The 15,473-nt window shown below is 40.4% G+C and overlaps 1 long non-coding RNA gene across 2 annotated transcripts in view; it reads right to left on the reverse strand.

Moving 5' to 3' along the window:
* Positions 1–1,392: 1,392 nt before the first annotated feature.
* Positions 1,393–15,473, reverse strand: part of LOC142139481 (uncharacterized) — a 928,167-nt gene continuing 914,086 nt past the window's right edge. The window contains exons 1-3 of one of the 2 annotated variants that reach the window (XR_012688214.1): positions 5,502–5,573; positions 1,844–1,901; positions 1,393–1,743 (exon numbers count right to left, since the gene is read on the reverse strand). This is a non-coding gene — a long non-coding RNA (uncharacterized LOC142139481). Of the gene's footprint in view, positions 1,744–1,843; positions 1,902–5,501; positions 5,574–15,473 lie in introns of those variants that run through there. The other variant, XR_012688213.1, reaches the window with a different exon arrangement.

Here is a 15,473-nt window from a genome sequence, read left to right on the forward strand (position 1 = left end):
TTACCGTGTAAATTAGGCCACAATGTGCTCTCCGCAAATTTATTAAAGGTGCATCGCAGCAGATATCATTGATATCTGCTGCTTTGCACTCCTGATCGTTTTTGCGAGCAGTCACCATTCAACAGAATGGTGACTGCTCCTGGCCGCAATCTAACAAGTCCCAAAAAAAATGTTTTTTTCGGGAACTTGTTGTGTTAATGTACGCCAGCTGAGGCTGGCGTACATCTTTCAAAATGCTGGTAAAACTTCTGTTCTTCGGTATGTCCAGCTCTGCTCCGGAGAGCAGGAGCCAACGCGACCGAAGAGCCAGTGGGGAGTATGGGTTTTTTATCACAGAAACAGCAGTTTTTCGGAACTGCTGTTTCTGTGATCCATTTTTCATAAATTTGAGAAATACATCAATCCTTATCCGTGCGATAAGGATTAATAAGTATTTCTCGTTTTGCCCGATAAATGATAAATGTGCCCCATAGATAGATAGAGAGATAAATAGAGAGATATAGATAGATAGAGAGAGAGATAAATAGAGGGATAGAGATAGATAGATAGATAGATAGAGAGAGAGAGAGAGAGCTATAGATAGAGAGATATAGATAGAGAGATATAGATAGAGAGATATAGATAGAGAGATATAGATAGAGAGATATAGATAGATATAGATAAAGAGATAAATAGAGAGATATAGATAAATAGATAGATAGCGATATATAGATAGACAGACAGACAGATATAGATAGATATAAATTATATTTGTTATGTTATAGTATACAATGAAATGCAATACATCAGTTTAACCGGATTGTTGGTTATAACGTGCATTGACCAGGGTTAGAGGCTCTCTTTGTTACCCTTCTTTACCTAATGGTCGTCCATGAGTCCCCAGTTTTGAAGTGGGCGGGGATAGACCTGTAACCAATCAGATCATCAGTGTATGCAACGCAGCACATAGTATTTCAGCAGATGAGTTTGCCAATTTATTGGCAGGTAGTGATCTGTCCTTGTGTTTATTGAGGACAGGAGCACTGTCATGGTGGAGAGGAATGGAGACAAACAGGAAATCGCAGACTGAGGGGTCTTTTTATTATAGGGGGGAAATATCTATATCCGGCGATAATGATTGTACATCAAAGGGTCACCACCAGTAACAGTTTTCACCTGCAGTAGCCCCCAGGGAAGACTTTTAACCAGAGGCGGAACTAGTGGGCTATAGGTCCCAGTGACGGGGAAGCGGAGTGGAGGGAACCGGGGCCCACAGCTCGCTAGGTTTGACCCTCTGCATCTGCCGTGCAGCGGACCCCATTATTCATGGGCCCTGGTGCACAACTGGTACCAGATATATAGTGTAATTTCGCTTATCTGAGAAAATACCCCTCTGCGAACTCCAGATCCTTCTTATGCAGATTAGGGTATTCCAAACTAAAACTCAGATAGAAAGTAACAAACAATAGTGTAGTGCGTTTTTAGCAAAAGTAAAACATCATTTAATTCATAAAATTGTATCCATAAACAGCAAATCAATGCCCGTACATTGAATAAAATCAAATCAAGCTTATCTGTGCACTGTGATCGTCCACTGTCCAGTAAAGATCTCGCCATCCACTAGTGATCCTGGCTCCTTTACACCAGTATAAAGACAGGAGATAGTAATTCCTCAGCCCTCTAAAACAGGTGACAATGCGTCCTCAGCCGACAGATCAGATCAAGTGCACCTCAAAAGATCCCTGACGCGTTTCGTCTGTTAGGCTTTATCAAAAGGATGAAATATACAGAGAATAATAATGGAGGGGGGAACGAAATCTGCACAAAAAGTAAATATATTTGGGCATGTTCTTTATAATCTTACAAGAGTCTGCATCCTATTTCCGGTTGTTGCACATTTGACGCTTCTGTATCGTACGTGTCTAAGAGAAAAGTGTCTTATAAACAAGGTTTACATTTATTCAGTAGCACCCAGCCGAATACGTTTCAGATAAAGTAATGTGGCAAAAATAATAAAAACTGAAATGACTGAAAAAAAATCAAAACCGCTGTTGTGTAATAAACTACAAGGATAACCAGGCACAAAAGTCTTATAAACGGCATATTCTTATTTCTGCTCTATTGCCTCCCATGATGAAGTATTATATATTTACACTTCCAAAAGAAAACAAATGTGTTTCTCTCCCCCACATCATCCTCTGTGCTGCAAAGCAAAACCAATTAGTTTCAAGTGCACAACGTGTTTTGGGAACTGATTTAGTTTGCAAAACTGTTACCACCCCGATGATAGGGAACGTTAAAAAAAAAATCATCTCTGGAGGGTTGCTCAAGATGTGTACGCAATCGAGATTGGAGACCAGACAATTGTGCAGCTTCACGTAAACACAGCCAGCGCATGGTGTGGAGTTCTTTCCTGTAACTTAGTCACCGCCTGTGATTTACTGCATCCGTTTAATATCGTGGTACTTATGAGTTATAATTTTTTTCATGCTACATTTACTTTTAGTACTCCAATTAACTTCTTGCCCTATCAGAGCTAGGCGATGGTTGTTTCATTGGCCGTAGGCACTTTTTAAAGTATCTTCCAAGAGTATATATCGCTGTGGTGTAATAACAATTCTAAATGAGCCTCAGAAAATAAATCAGATAGGTTTCCGGTGCATCACAAATAAATATGAAAGAAAAATATAGCACTCGCTGGGTGCTTAAGATATAACCACAAAGCAGTAACTCATCCAACAAAATGTTTCTGCTCTACAGAGACTACAGAATATTTACCTTCCTTAAAAACCCTGCGCCGCTGGGCGATAAAGCCTCAGGACGACTTGGAAAATAAGTGTTGATTTCATTCCTTCTACTCGGGAGCGTAACAAATCAAATGCATGTGTGATTACTGTATCACCGCAGCTGACCATAAATAGTGGCATAGGTCTAGAGCTCCTATTTGTGCTATGACGGTTAATAAATATCTTATACTCATTACAGTGAATGGCCTTCAGACTATATAATGTATATATATATATATATATATATATATATATATATATATATATGAACACATTACATGGTTAGACTGATGATCCTGTGACCATAGCTCTACGATGTTGTCTTCAATCATGATCCAGGATTGGTGCTATATTAAGATTATATGTAGACTATTTACGAGTTGGCTTAATTTTGTCTTAAATGGGTGGTAAAACATATTTGCACATTAAAAAATAAGACAGGACACATAGGATTGAGGGAAAAGGATTAATTATTTAGCTGTCCACTATGGCAGGTCAATTTAGGGTTCATGTTAATAATTATAAGTAATAATAATAATAATAATTATGTATTGACACATTTGCCTGCGAAATGCACTTTCTTATGTGAAGCATGGAAATCAAGTGTATCTATTAATTTCCCCATGGTATTACTGCAGCTATGTTTAATAATAAAGATGAATTCTTTATTTTGCCCTTGGTACACAAAAAAAAACACTTTTATACAGTCAGAGACTTAAAGGCTGAGATGTGTGACAATAGTGAATGATGGCCTATCAGGCTTACAGTGACATCATTGGTTACCAAGGGCGGGCTGGGCTGGGGGGCAGGGGGCCAACTGCACCCCTCGAGGCCGGTCCCATAGTCCTTGGGCTGGGTCACTGGGCTACCTACATTGTTTTTCCTTTAAAATGTTCCTAATAGGCTGCTGATTCGAGTCTATCCCACCCCCTCGGGACTAAAATATGCCAGTCAGCCCCTGTTGGTTACCCGCAGGGATTGTCTTCACCAGTCTTTAAAGTCTTATTGTGTAGTAGACCACAAACAAAGGTATGGTACAATAGAATACTGGTAAGACTAATACCATTTATTTCAGAACTATTCTGTCCCACAATGAACTCATTTCCCTGGGTTACCTAGTGCTGCAGAGCGGATAAGCAGAGGCCTGACCGACGGCCCCAGCACTTGACAGCCCCAGCACTTGACAGCTGGTGCTATGAGCGCATATCTGCATTTATGTGCACAGCAAAGGAGCTATTTGCAGCGACTGTCTATGGAACCTCAAGATAATCAGTACACACTTGGAAGTTCCAATTGAAGTCCAAAGCCATTGATGCTCAGGGCTGCCAAGAGAAATATAGGGCCCCAGTTCAGCAATTTCTTGTGGCCCCTTCCATAGCCTCCAATGTGGGCAAAGCTACACCAGGTTGGTAACTCTTCCCACTACACAGACGGGCCAGGGCTTCGGTACTTTGTATCTGCCCCCCCATCCCCTCCCCAACACACACACTCAACACCACTGTCGACCCCAGCCAGGTCTCTGTTTACTGGGCCCACTGCTGAATGGGGTTTGTTCAATGTTGGCCAAGAGGATGTGCAGTGTTAGGCAAGAGCTACTAGGAGGCCCAGGAATCCTTAAATCCTCTGTTATACATTTACACAACTGTGACTGCACTGACAGATACAGACACTAGACACCATCAAATAAAGCATGCAACAGCCAATATATGTCTTTGTCAATGCCATAACTTTTTCTTTGATACAAGTCCAAGTTGTATTCTTCTGTCATTTGCAATCTGCAGAAATATTTACGAACGTATATAAATTAACAAAGTAAAGGCTCAAGGTTTTTGAAAGACACAAAGGGCTAGATTTACTAAGCTGCGGGTTTGAAAAAGTGGGTATTTTGCCTATAACAACCAATCAGATTCTAGCTTTCATTTATTTAGTACATTCTTCAAAATGACAGCTAGAATCTGATTGGTTGCTATAGGCAACATCCACGCTTTTTCAAACCCGCAGCTTAGTAAATCTAGCCCAAAGTGTGATTCCAACGTTTCAGTTTAAATACAAACACTTTCTTCAGGGACTATATATATTAAAATGCAATTCACTGTGAGAAAAATTTGTCTCCTACCTGTATACTTCTAGAAGGTTTGCTGCTATGGGCATATGTTATGTTTTATAACTATATATACACTTTATTTATACATATGTTTTCTCTGCATAGGAGCAGTTAAGAAGAGAGATTTGTGATCGAGTACACGCCTGTGTGAGCTGCGGGATGTATGGTGTTAATGCTAATTGTGATAGGGGTTTTGAGTTCTGACAGACTCCTACATATTAGCATTAATAGTATGCACTTCCTATTACCAGAAGTCACACACAGCTGAGCTGTGGGAGAAACCAGGGTGAGTAACCATTTCGGGAAAGGAGGCCGTTATGGAGCATGTGACTATAATAATAGGATTTACATACCTCTGCTTCTTTTGGACCCAAATATCCCTGCCCCTCTTCCATTCAAATTGTCCCTCTTTTGGTTCTGGTGCATAGAAGTGTGTGTAATATTGTCATTGAAGTATATTATTCTTAGAAGTTTTACACCTTACTTGATATCTTTAACTCTCTGTGTCTCTTTCTTGATACTAGCCCTTCAGTGGTGGTCTCTCCTCTAAGCCCCCTGACCATTGCTAAAAGCAGTGAGGTGTTGCTACATATAAATATTGGGGCTCACTAGTGGTCAGCTCCCATAATCACCTCTGAGTGGAGAAGGATCCAATGCATGGGTAGATATAATATCCAGCTGCTGTTTGTATGACCGCAGCATTATTCCAGCAGGCGTTGGATGTCATTTTACAGCGCACGTTATATTATGGACCACCCCTTCTTAAGTGATCCTTAATTTATAACATATAGGGGCACTGATCTTGTTACCTGAAAAAGAGATCCGGGATTTGCTACAGCTCTCAGCTCTGCAGAACTCAGTTCATTCATGGAACTTCAATAAAGCTTTGTGGAAGCTTATTTAAAAAGCTCTATTGAAGGAATATAGATGGCTTGCAATGTTTGGGAAAAAAAGTACAAAATGCAATAAGCTAGTTCTCCAAAACTTGTAATGGGGTAAGGGTGGAGGTATACAAGCACAGGGAAGGACTAATTAAGAAGGATTTGTCCAAACCTCTATAAGCTTCTGATCACTCAGAGATGATTATGATACCGAATTGAGCAAATGGGCAAATGGGCAGGGGTGTTAAGACCAAGATCCCCCCACCGATTGACTAGGGAAGGGGGAGTGGGGGCTTTAATTATCTAAGACAAAGGGAAATCTTTTTAATGTTTTGTGATGTATATAGGTCTGTATTGCATATAACATATTTGTGTCTGTGTGTGTTTGCGGCTGTGAAATGTATTTTCTATAAAAAAAAATATAATGTTCCCCTAGTTGCCCATTTAAATTGTTAGAAATAAACTTGTAAGACTAAACCTTGTGAAAGACATCTGCATGACATTTTATGTAGAACAAAAAAAAAATTCTCCCATCTTTATGTGTATACAGGTGCTGATGTTTTGTTGAGTTGTAAAGATAGATCCTGTTACACAGAAACATAAAATTGACGGCAGATAAGAACCACTTGGCCAATCTAGTCTGCCCGTTATTTAACCTATGGTAACCGCCAACTCTATTTAATACTTATTTCTTTTTAAGCACATCCTTATGTCTGTCCCAAGCATGTTTAAATGGTTGTATTAGCCTCTACCACCGCTGATGGGAGGCTATCCCACGGCTAAGATTAGAGAGATTGCAATCAGGTCCAGATTTGATAGCCACCGGTCTCAGATAGACATTAGCATGTCAACTGGGCTTGTTTTAACATGTATCAAATGTTAGTATTCCTGTATTTACGTGCAGGTTTTCCACAAGCCATAAGTTGTACACCTAGAACCAGCTCTGCTCAATAATTTAAAAACAAAAAATATGGAATCCTAGTGCCGGCTCAGAGTCTACTTAATCAAAAAGCTCCTTGTGCCAAAAACATGTAGCTGCCAATTAGGGCTGAAGGCAATTCCAATAATTCATGTATTAATAATTCCTAAGTAGAGGTCCTGCTGCCTCTCCATTCGCTATTGGAAAAATATCCAAAGTAACAGAAAAAAAAAATGACAGATCAAAATTAATTTGCCATTATCAGTGCGGAGGCCTTTTAAATATTTTAAGGCGTTCGTATGCTTAGAGCCAAGCTAAGAGTCTCTAGCTCCCCATCTGACAGGCCTTGACTGTCGCCCCTGTATACAGTACATTTTAAATAATGCTTATGTCCTCTTTTAGATATTGAGATCTGGCTCTACCAGATTGACATTGCTGTTCCTGCCGGCAATACCATGTTTCACCACTGTGCTGTGTTACGGTGCTGTTGTGCAGCCTGCTGTAAAACGTGTTGCTTTATGTTTATTCTTCAGTTTAGTAATAAATGTTTTACAGCATGCACAGCATAGCTCCTGGTCTCCACGTTCTGCTTGTATGAATGAGCACATATACAGACACTACATCCTTCATATAGGGCTATAAAACACTTTGGGATAGATTTACTAAGCTGCGGGTTTGAAAAAGTGGATATGTTGTCTATAGCAACCAATCAGATTCTAGCTGTCATTTTGTAGAAGGAACTAAATAAATGACAGCTAGAATCTGATTGGTTGCTATAGGCAACATCCCCACTTTTTCAAACCCGCAGCTTAGTAAATCTAGCCCTTTGGCTTACCAAAGGCTCTAGATTCAATGCCACAGCTACACACTAACAAGATCCCAAAATATATATGTTTGTCCCTTGCAATTGTCCTGTTTTTCAATGTTACCCAACATCACAATAAAATATAAAATGCACCCTACAAATTAAATGCAATTCCTAAGCATTGTATTTCATGGAAAATGCCTTCAAAACCATGACACTCCAGGGCTCATAGATAAGGCCAAATTAGACAGTGATTCTGCTGTTCATCTTACAGACAGAGCGGCATGACCTCTGTGTGTGTCTCGGTCAAGAGGTCTTGTCACTGACAGATAATGACCTCCAACCTTTAGAACGGCCACTGCTCAGAAAATCTGGACAGAAAAAGTTAAATGTGACAAGTTTTTCTTTTTAATAAGCCGATCTGTCACAAGGTGAAAAATAAAAGTTTAAAAAGAAAATGATAATACTAGTTACATGTATAAGTAATCATTTAATTTGGTAGGTTCTACATTCAGCTCATCTATGAGTTGGGAGTGATACTGTGATGAAGGCTGTACAGTTATGGCTAATTACAGCATTATAATAATGCTCAATACTGTGCTGATTAATACAATCAGCAATTACAGAAATGATAAAGTCCTTCTCGTCTAACCTTACATGCTAATTAGAGACAGGCACTAAATTCCAGAGTGGTATTGCAAGTTCGGGAAAGGTCATCTCCAAAGATCGCTAGGCTTTCTAGGAAAATAGAATTTAAATGTGGTACGAAAATAGATATAATTTTATATTACTAATGTTAGAGTCATATTTTGCAGAGTCCAGTGAAATGGAGGGGGGCATTTTCCAAATGCTCGGTTTCAGAAAAAAAAACCACTTGCTGCAATAATAATAATAAAAATCGAAAAATACAATGTATATGAATGTAATAAACTATGTTACATAAACAAAATGTGACATAAAAAACCCACATTAATATTAATCTCCTTTAAATAAGTTATTCTTTATCATCTTATTAATAAATAATATAACTTGATACCTTGCAAAGTAATACAGCAAAATGAGTACTAATCTCCCACTTACATCCAACCTAGGGTTGCAGTGATTGCATTTGTGAGCGGGCCCCAGAGTATGAGGGTTATTCGTACAATGGGGCCCGCAGTGCCCCTGATGTGCCAGGAATACTTTCGGCCACCTCCACTGTCCTGCATCTGGCACTGGTCCTCTCTGCTCTCCCTGACCCAGTGTTCAGAGTACTAGCGTTGCAGTGTGTCCACTTCCACCTAGAAACTCCTCCTGTCAATCTTACTGAGATGTAATAATACACTCAAAATGTAATAGCTTGGGGGCATGGCCAGGTAGCTGACCTATTGTAGGGTACGATGTAATATGATATAATTGGGGGTCTTGGTAAGATCTCAAATAAACAGAAAATAAAACAGAGATCAGAAAAACAATTTAGCAGACTGGACCCCTATGTTCGCTCACAGCCTGCACTGAGGGCTAACATAAACCTACCACGCACATTGCCCTGTGTTAATCACAATTAATCAGAGGGTTATTTTTAAACCCTTTAGAAAGGAAACAGATAAGAGCAAGTACAATAAACAGCCTAATACCAACACATAAATTGAATTCTTTAGTTTTTACATAATGTAGTGGGGGAAAGTGATTTAGGGGACAGAGGGACAAGAGAGTGTGGCAGGGGGGAGTAGAGAAAAAAAGAATAATAAAAGGGGGTGAGGCGGGAGAAACAGGTTCATAGCTCACATGGAATCAAACGTCGGACATATCGGAAAACAAATATACAGTGAACCATAATAGACACAAAAAGAACCAATCACCCAGCATAGTCCAGAGGGACATGATGCCCCACTCGAAGGACTCGGAGGCGGCTTGTGACCTAGGCTGTGAAAGCGATGATAGCTCACAAAGTGAGGGATGGGGTAGGTAAGCAGCGGGTGCTTTTATTAGAGCACCAGGGAGCCCAAACAAGGACAAACTTTTGTGACTTGTCGTGGAGATATAAGTGATACCCTCCATGCTCGCGATATGCCAGACATAGTTCTTAAGAGCCAATATGGTAGGAGGGTCAAGATTTTTTCAGTGGTTAGCTATTAGGGATTTGAAAGCAACAGGGATATGGGAAATCAATTTATTTGAAGGGTCGCTCTCATCAGGCAGAGGGCGAGAGAGAAGGAAAGTCCAGGGGTCCTTAGACACAGGACACTCGGAAACAGGGTTAACAATATAAAGGACCATATTCCAGAAGGGGAATATAAGAGGACAAGTCCATCAGAAATGAAGAAGCATACCTCTCTGACCACAGATTTTGCCAGCAGCTCAGAGTGGACATAGGGTACATCTTTGAGAGGTTATCAGGCATGTAATACCACCTATTATACAGCTATAAGCCATTTCATTCATTTACGTGGAGCTAGAGCAAGTGGCAATCCCTTCTCTAACCTCTCCCCAGCAGGATCCATCTGGAGGAGGGCCCAGGTCCCTCTCCCAATCCCGCTCATGGTGGCCCTGAGAGCCAAAGGTCATCTCAATCAACCAGTGAACGGGGATTACAAACATAGCCTTTCAGAAAAAGGTAAGACCATGGAGAGTATCGATCAGGGGGAGGAACGTAAGAAAATACTGAACCTGAAAAAATTCAAAGAAGAGGGGGCAGTAGGGATCATATTTTTGTTGTATATCTGACACAGAGGCCCAGGTATTTTTAATAGGGAGGTCATGAATCACCCCTGATCTCAGCTTGGAACGACTTTTTGAAAGGGGGCGAGGAGCTTCGGGGGGATGGGGGGGGGAAGGGATGGAGAAGACAGTTTATATCTGTACATGATGCAAGAGTCCCAGAGAGATAGGGAAAATTTAAAGGAGGGGAGGGAATTAGCCATAGGCAGCTGGTTGGCACTGGAAAGGCACCAGATTGAAGCCAAAAAATGGACTCCAGTATAATGTGTTTCCAAGTCCATCCAAGCAATAGTATGGCACAGGGCACGAGTATCTGTCAATTGACTCAGGTGGAAAGCAATATAATAAAACTTAACATCTGGGAAATCACAATCTCCCCGGATACTGGGTTCTTAAGAACAGTTGTGGAGATCCTGGGAGGTTTACAATGTCAAGCAAACTGCAAAAAAGAGGATTGGAGTGCCTTATATAAGAATTCAGGAACCTTACAGGGAGGGTCTAGAAGAAATAGAGAAGTATAGGAATCAGGTTCATCTTAATAGCAATGATACTCCCCAGCATGAGATAATATACCCCTTCCAAACCGTGAGATCCCGTTAGATTCCAGCAAGGAGCCGAGGGAAATTCTCGTGATATAACTGGTCATAGTGAGAGGTAGTGTATATCCCAAGGTATTTGATCTTATGCTTCTCACACTTAAAAGAAAAAGATGGCCTCAGACTTAGAGGGACCCATATTCATCCATATGTTGGTATCCATGCTCAGCGTCAGTCTGTCTAACTATCATAGCCAGAGGTTCAATAATCAGGGTGACGCAGGACAGCCCTGTCTGGCCCCATTAGTGAGGGAAATCGGGCTGGAAAGAGAACTGTTTATTAGAATCCTGGCTAAAGGGGAAGCATACAGGGCAGAAATAAACAGATTTTTTTAAGTTACAGGTCCATTTATTTAATAATACAAATTTGCAACAATCACATAAATTAAGCAATCTGATTAAAACTGTGTGGCAATAGCTTTAATGATATAACAGGTAAAATCAGGTTTCCATTAAACATCAGTGTTTAATCTAGTCATTGATATTTGTCCTTTTTACACTCTGTACACTGTACTCATCCGTCATACAAAAGATGTGAGACATACAGCACATGACCGCTTGTTGAAAAAGAATGTTCAGAAATAACTTATGAATGCATATTGTTATCCTGGTCTATTTACTTGATGTTAATAGATAAAATTATAACGCGCTGATACTATTATAAATATGGCTGCTTGTCAAACTGTGACACCTACCGAAACCACTCTCCTAGCGCTCCCAGTGTAACCTTTTTCTCCTCTACTGTCGAGACATGACTGTTATCATCAATGGATCCCAGAAAACGTGTTTGGCTTGTTAATGATGTCATCCTGCCCAGCAGCTATACCTGACCATTCCCATTGCCTTGCAGGTTTCAGAGAGCAACTCCTCCCAAATATTTGTTGTACAAACTGATTTTTGACCCACATAGGGCTGTAATAACATTAATATGTATCTCCTTATTTACAGTGATACAATGCAGAAATATTTATCTTTGTGACTTTTGCTATTTTTTTGTCATATATTCATAAAAAAAATATTGCTTGCTGTTAACTAAAGTGACCTAAAGTTATTTTTCCTCTGAAAAATGTTAATGCTGTCTATGACTGGGGTTCATATATAAGACAGACCCCAACTTGGCAGCGTTACCACTTTCAGACGGTACATGAGCTGCAGATGGAGAATTACAAATTTGTTATGTGTCAATAAAGTTTTGAAATACAACACAAGTGTCCTGGGGTCATATTTTTGCTACACGAATAACAGAAATACCAGTTCGTATTATATGTCAAGAACAATTAAAGTGTACTGGTCTCTTGTGCACCTCTGAGACTGCCAACCAATATTAAGGAGACTGCATCTTGTTAATTCACTAGAAACCAGTGATCGCACTGAGGCATGAGGCACTATATGCCTCGTGCATTACTAATGTCGCTGGTTTTTAGCAAATTAATAGGCTACATTCTTATGAATAGGATTGAGTAGACAATGTGTCAGTTTTAACAGTTATTACAAGAGAGTCCCTATAGACAAACGCAATTAGATAGTGCATTCGAGCTTACACTTACCTTGAAGGGGTTAACTTGGTTTCAGGCCCGACCAATGAATGGCTGATGGGAGGGTCTTGGATTCTTTATAGGTCCTTTAATTTCCTGGTTTGCCTCATTCTGCTTTGCAAGATCTCACCTACCCAGGCCTGGTGCCGGTTTGATAGTTAGGTCTGTTTTAATCTAATTTTCCCCTCGCCACAGAGCAGGCACAGTTAGTAGGAAGGTACCCGCAGGTCTCTGTCCTCTTCGAAGCAACGGTAACTCTTGGCCCTTCGATGGGGAGGGCCCTTGTCCGGCTCAGTAAAGGAGGGCAGGTGAGTTTAGAGGGGGTGCAGTTACTCTGACATCAGATTAGGGCCGGCCAGGCTTTTAAGGGATATTTCCATTTTAAGTGGATGCACGGCGGTTCGCCATGTTCACGCTTGGTTTTGGGTATCAGTCTGATAGCTGTCCCGCAGTGCTCTTTCTCCGCCACCAAATTTAATTAATAAAACTGTGACCTTCTTTAGCCACTTTATATATGTCTCCATGTCTTTATATTTAGATAAAATAGTTAAGTATGTAAAGGTCTTGTGAAGGGGAAGAAGGACATACACAGTGAACTACTTAAACAGATATTTGCATCAAGCAATTACTGGGACACAAATAAAATGATGTATTCAGTTATCTGTGGTGGTATAACGACAGATATCTGGGGCAGGTGAATATTTCCCCAGGGCGGGATATAGCATTAGGCACTATAGGCCTGTGCCTAGGGCAGACTGAGGAGTGGCACTTTCCTTGCACAGCAAATTTCTCAATGTTTTCCATTTATCAAGAATTAAAAGTAACTAAAGAAGAGTTTTGATGGATCATATTACCGCAGTGAAGGAAGATTTAATTAATGAACATGGTTGGTCTAGGGATAAGAGATATGGAGCAACTATATTCTGCTCTGTGACATAATAAGAGATACTACATATTGTTCTTTGTAAAATAGGTGTGACTAGCGGATCGGCGGGGCATTGGTCGCTAAAGGTTGTTCGCTTAAAGGATGCAGTTGTGTAAAGCCGTCCTGCTTATCACCCACTAATAGCGAGAGGTACAATACATCACATGTGACATATAGTAATACAGTAAGATGGTTCATGGACTGGGCAGCACGGCAGCTTAGTGGTTAGCACTTCTGCCTTACAGCACTGGGGTCATGAGTTCAATTCCTGACCATGGCCTTATCTGTGAGGAGTTTGTATGTTCTCTCCGTGTTTGCGTGGGTTTCCTCCGGGTGCTCTGGTTTCTTCCCACACTCCAAAAACATACTAGTAGGTCAATTGGTTGCTATTAAATTAACCCTTGTCTGTCTGTATGTGTGTGTATTAGGGAATTTAGACTGTAAGCTCCAATGGGGCAGTGACTGATGCGATTGAGTTCTCTGTACAGCGCTGCGGAATAAGTGGCGCTATATAAATAGATGATGATGACTGTGGTCCGCAGTGGTCATAGCATTTGGACCTACATTATGACTTGGTAGTAACCAGGCAATTCTGACATTTCAGTATTTTTGAGCTGTATTGGGATAAAAGGACCTATAAGACAATATTGATATATCTAAGTAGAGAGAAAGCCGTACACCTCAACCATTACCAAAAACTAAATCTACAACAGGAACATTGGAATCTCACCTAGGTGTCTATTAACGGCCGTGTATGCCCCCGGTTAATTATCAATGGTTGATATTTCGTGGGCGTTTATTAAAAAGATCCCGGGACAACGCATCCCATAGGAGGCTGTCACAGTGATGACTTTCCTCGTCTCTCAACTCGAGAGGGTAAATGTATCAAGCTGAGAGTTTTCCGGTGGGTTTGAAAAGTGGAGATGTTGCCTATAGCAACCAATCAGATTCTAGCTGTCATTTTGTAGAATGTACTAAATAAATGATAGGTAGAATCTGATTGGTTTTTCAAACCCGCCGGAAAACTCTCATCTTGATACATTTACCCACGGGAGTCTGGACAGCGTATACATGACCTTAGGTTATGATTATGATAGTAATGCTTAGATTATGTTTGTAAATACAGATAACGGTATTTGGGTGGAACATACACAACCTTCCTCAACACTCAACCACTCAGGATCTGGCTGTGATATTTAATCTATTACTTAATTTTTAACACACTTGTTTAAAAAAACTACAAATTTCTAAATTTCTTTGTTATTTTTTTAAACTTAAATCTAAGAAACGACAATACGAAAGTCTCAATATCACATGTTAAATCTACCCTTTTTCATTTAGAGACAATAGAAGACAATAGAAGACAGTCATGAAAACTGCGGCACAATAAAACTGTATTGTAAGCGATAATAACCAATCAGGTCTATGCTTTTACTTTATAAATACTAGAAAAATGAGAGTTAGAATCTGATTGGTTGTACCTTCCTCTTGTTCCGCAGTGTTCAGAGTGTGCCGCAGAGTCTGTTTCCCAGAAGTAAACAAAGTCTTTAGTACATTGAAGAGAAATATTGTCTGACACAAAGACTGAAGTCCTCAGGCTCAGATTAAAGTAACTCTCTTCCTTTCTTCATGTCAATAACAAAGGCTAGAAGCAAATAAGTGTCTATTATAGGTGAATGCATATCACTTCTCCACAGTGGAAGGGAAATCGTTCTTTATTTTATTCCAACGAGACATAAAATCTCTGGAAGTCCTTTAAATCACCTTTAATAGATCAATCCTTTAAGAGACCCTACAGCTCCCCTAGTTGAGAACCATTGATTTGCATCAATATTCAACATTTATTTTGGGTTTCAAGTGAAAGAAAATTCAAATATAAATTCAGGCTTGCAAGCAATATTATGGAAGTTTTAAAATATATTGGTCACCTACACACAGTGGAGGCAGCCATTTTGTGAGACATGTTCATGAGAACACAGCCAATCAAATCATTAAGTGCTTGTCACGAGCCACAGCTCCGCTACTGCCCGCTGCAGCTCGCTCCTGCACCTTTGGCATCCCGCCTGTCACCATGCTGACCGGGACGTTACTTCTGCCCACACGTTACGGCTGTCACCAGGGCAACAGCTGGGACGCTTCTATCATTCACCGCCGCTGCCCGGCTAATCTGACAGCTGGGCGCGTGCACAATGGGGGTCAATTCATTAACAGCCTGCTGGGCTGATTTGTTCATGTGTGGGTTCT

The sequence above is a fragment of the Mixophyes fleayi genome, chromosome 2, assembly GCF_038048845.1.
Source record: "Mixophyes fleayi isolate aMixFle1 chromosome 2, aMixFle1.hap1, whole genome shotgun sequence".
NCBI classification, from domain to species: Eukaryota; Metazoa; Chordata; class Amphibia; order Anura; family Limnodynastidae; genus Mixophyes; species Mixophyes fleayi.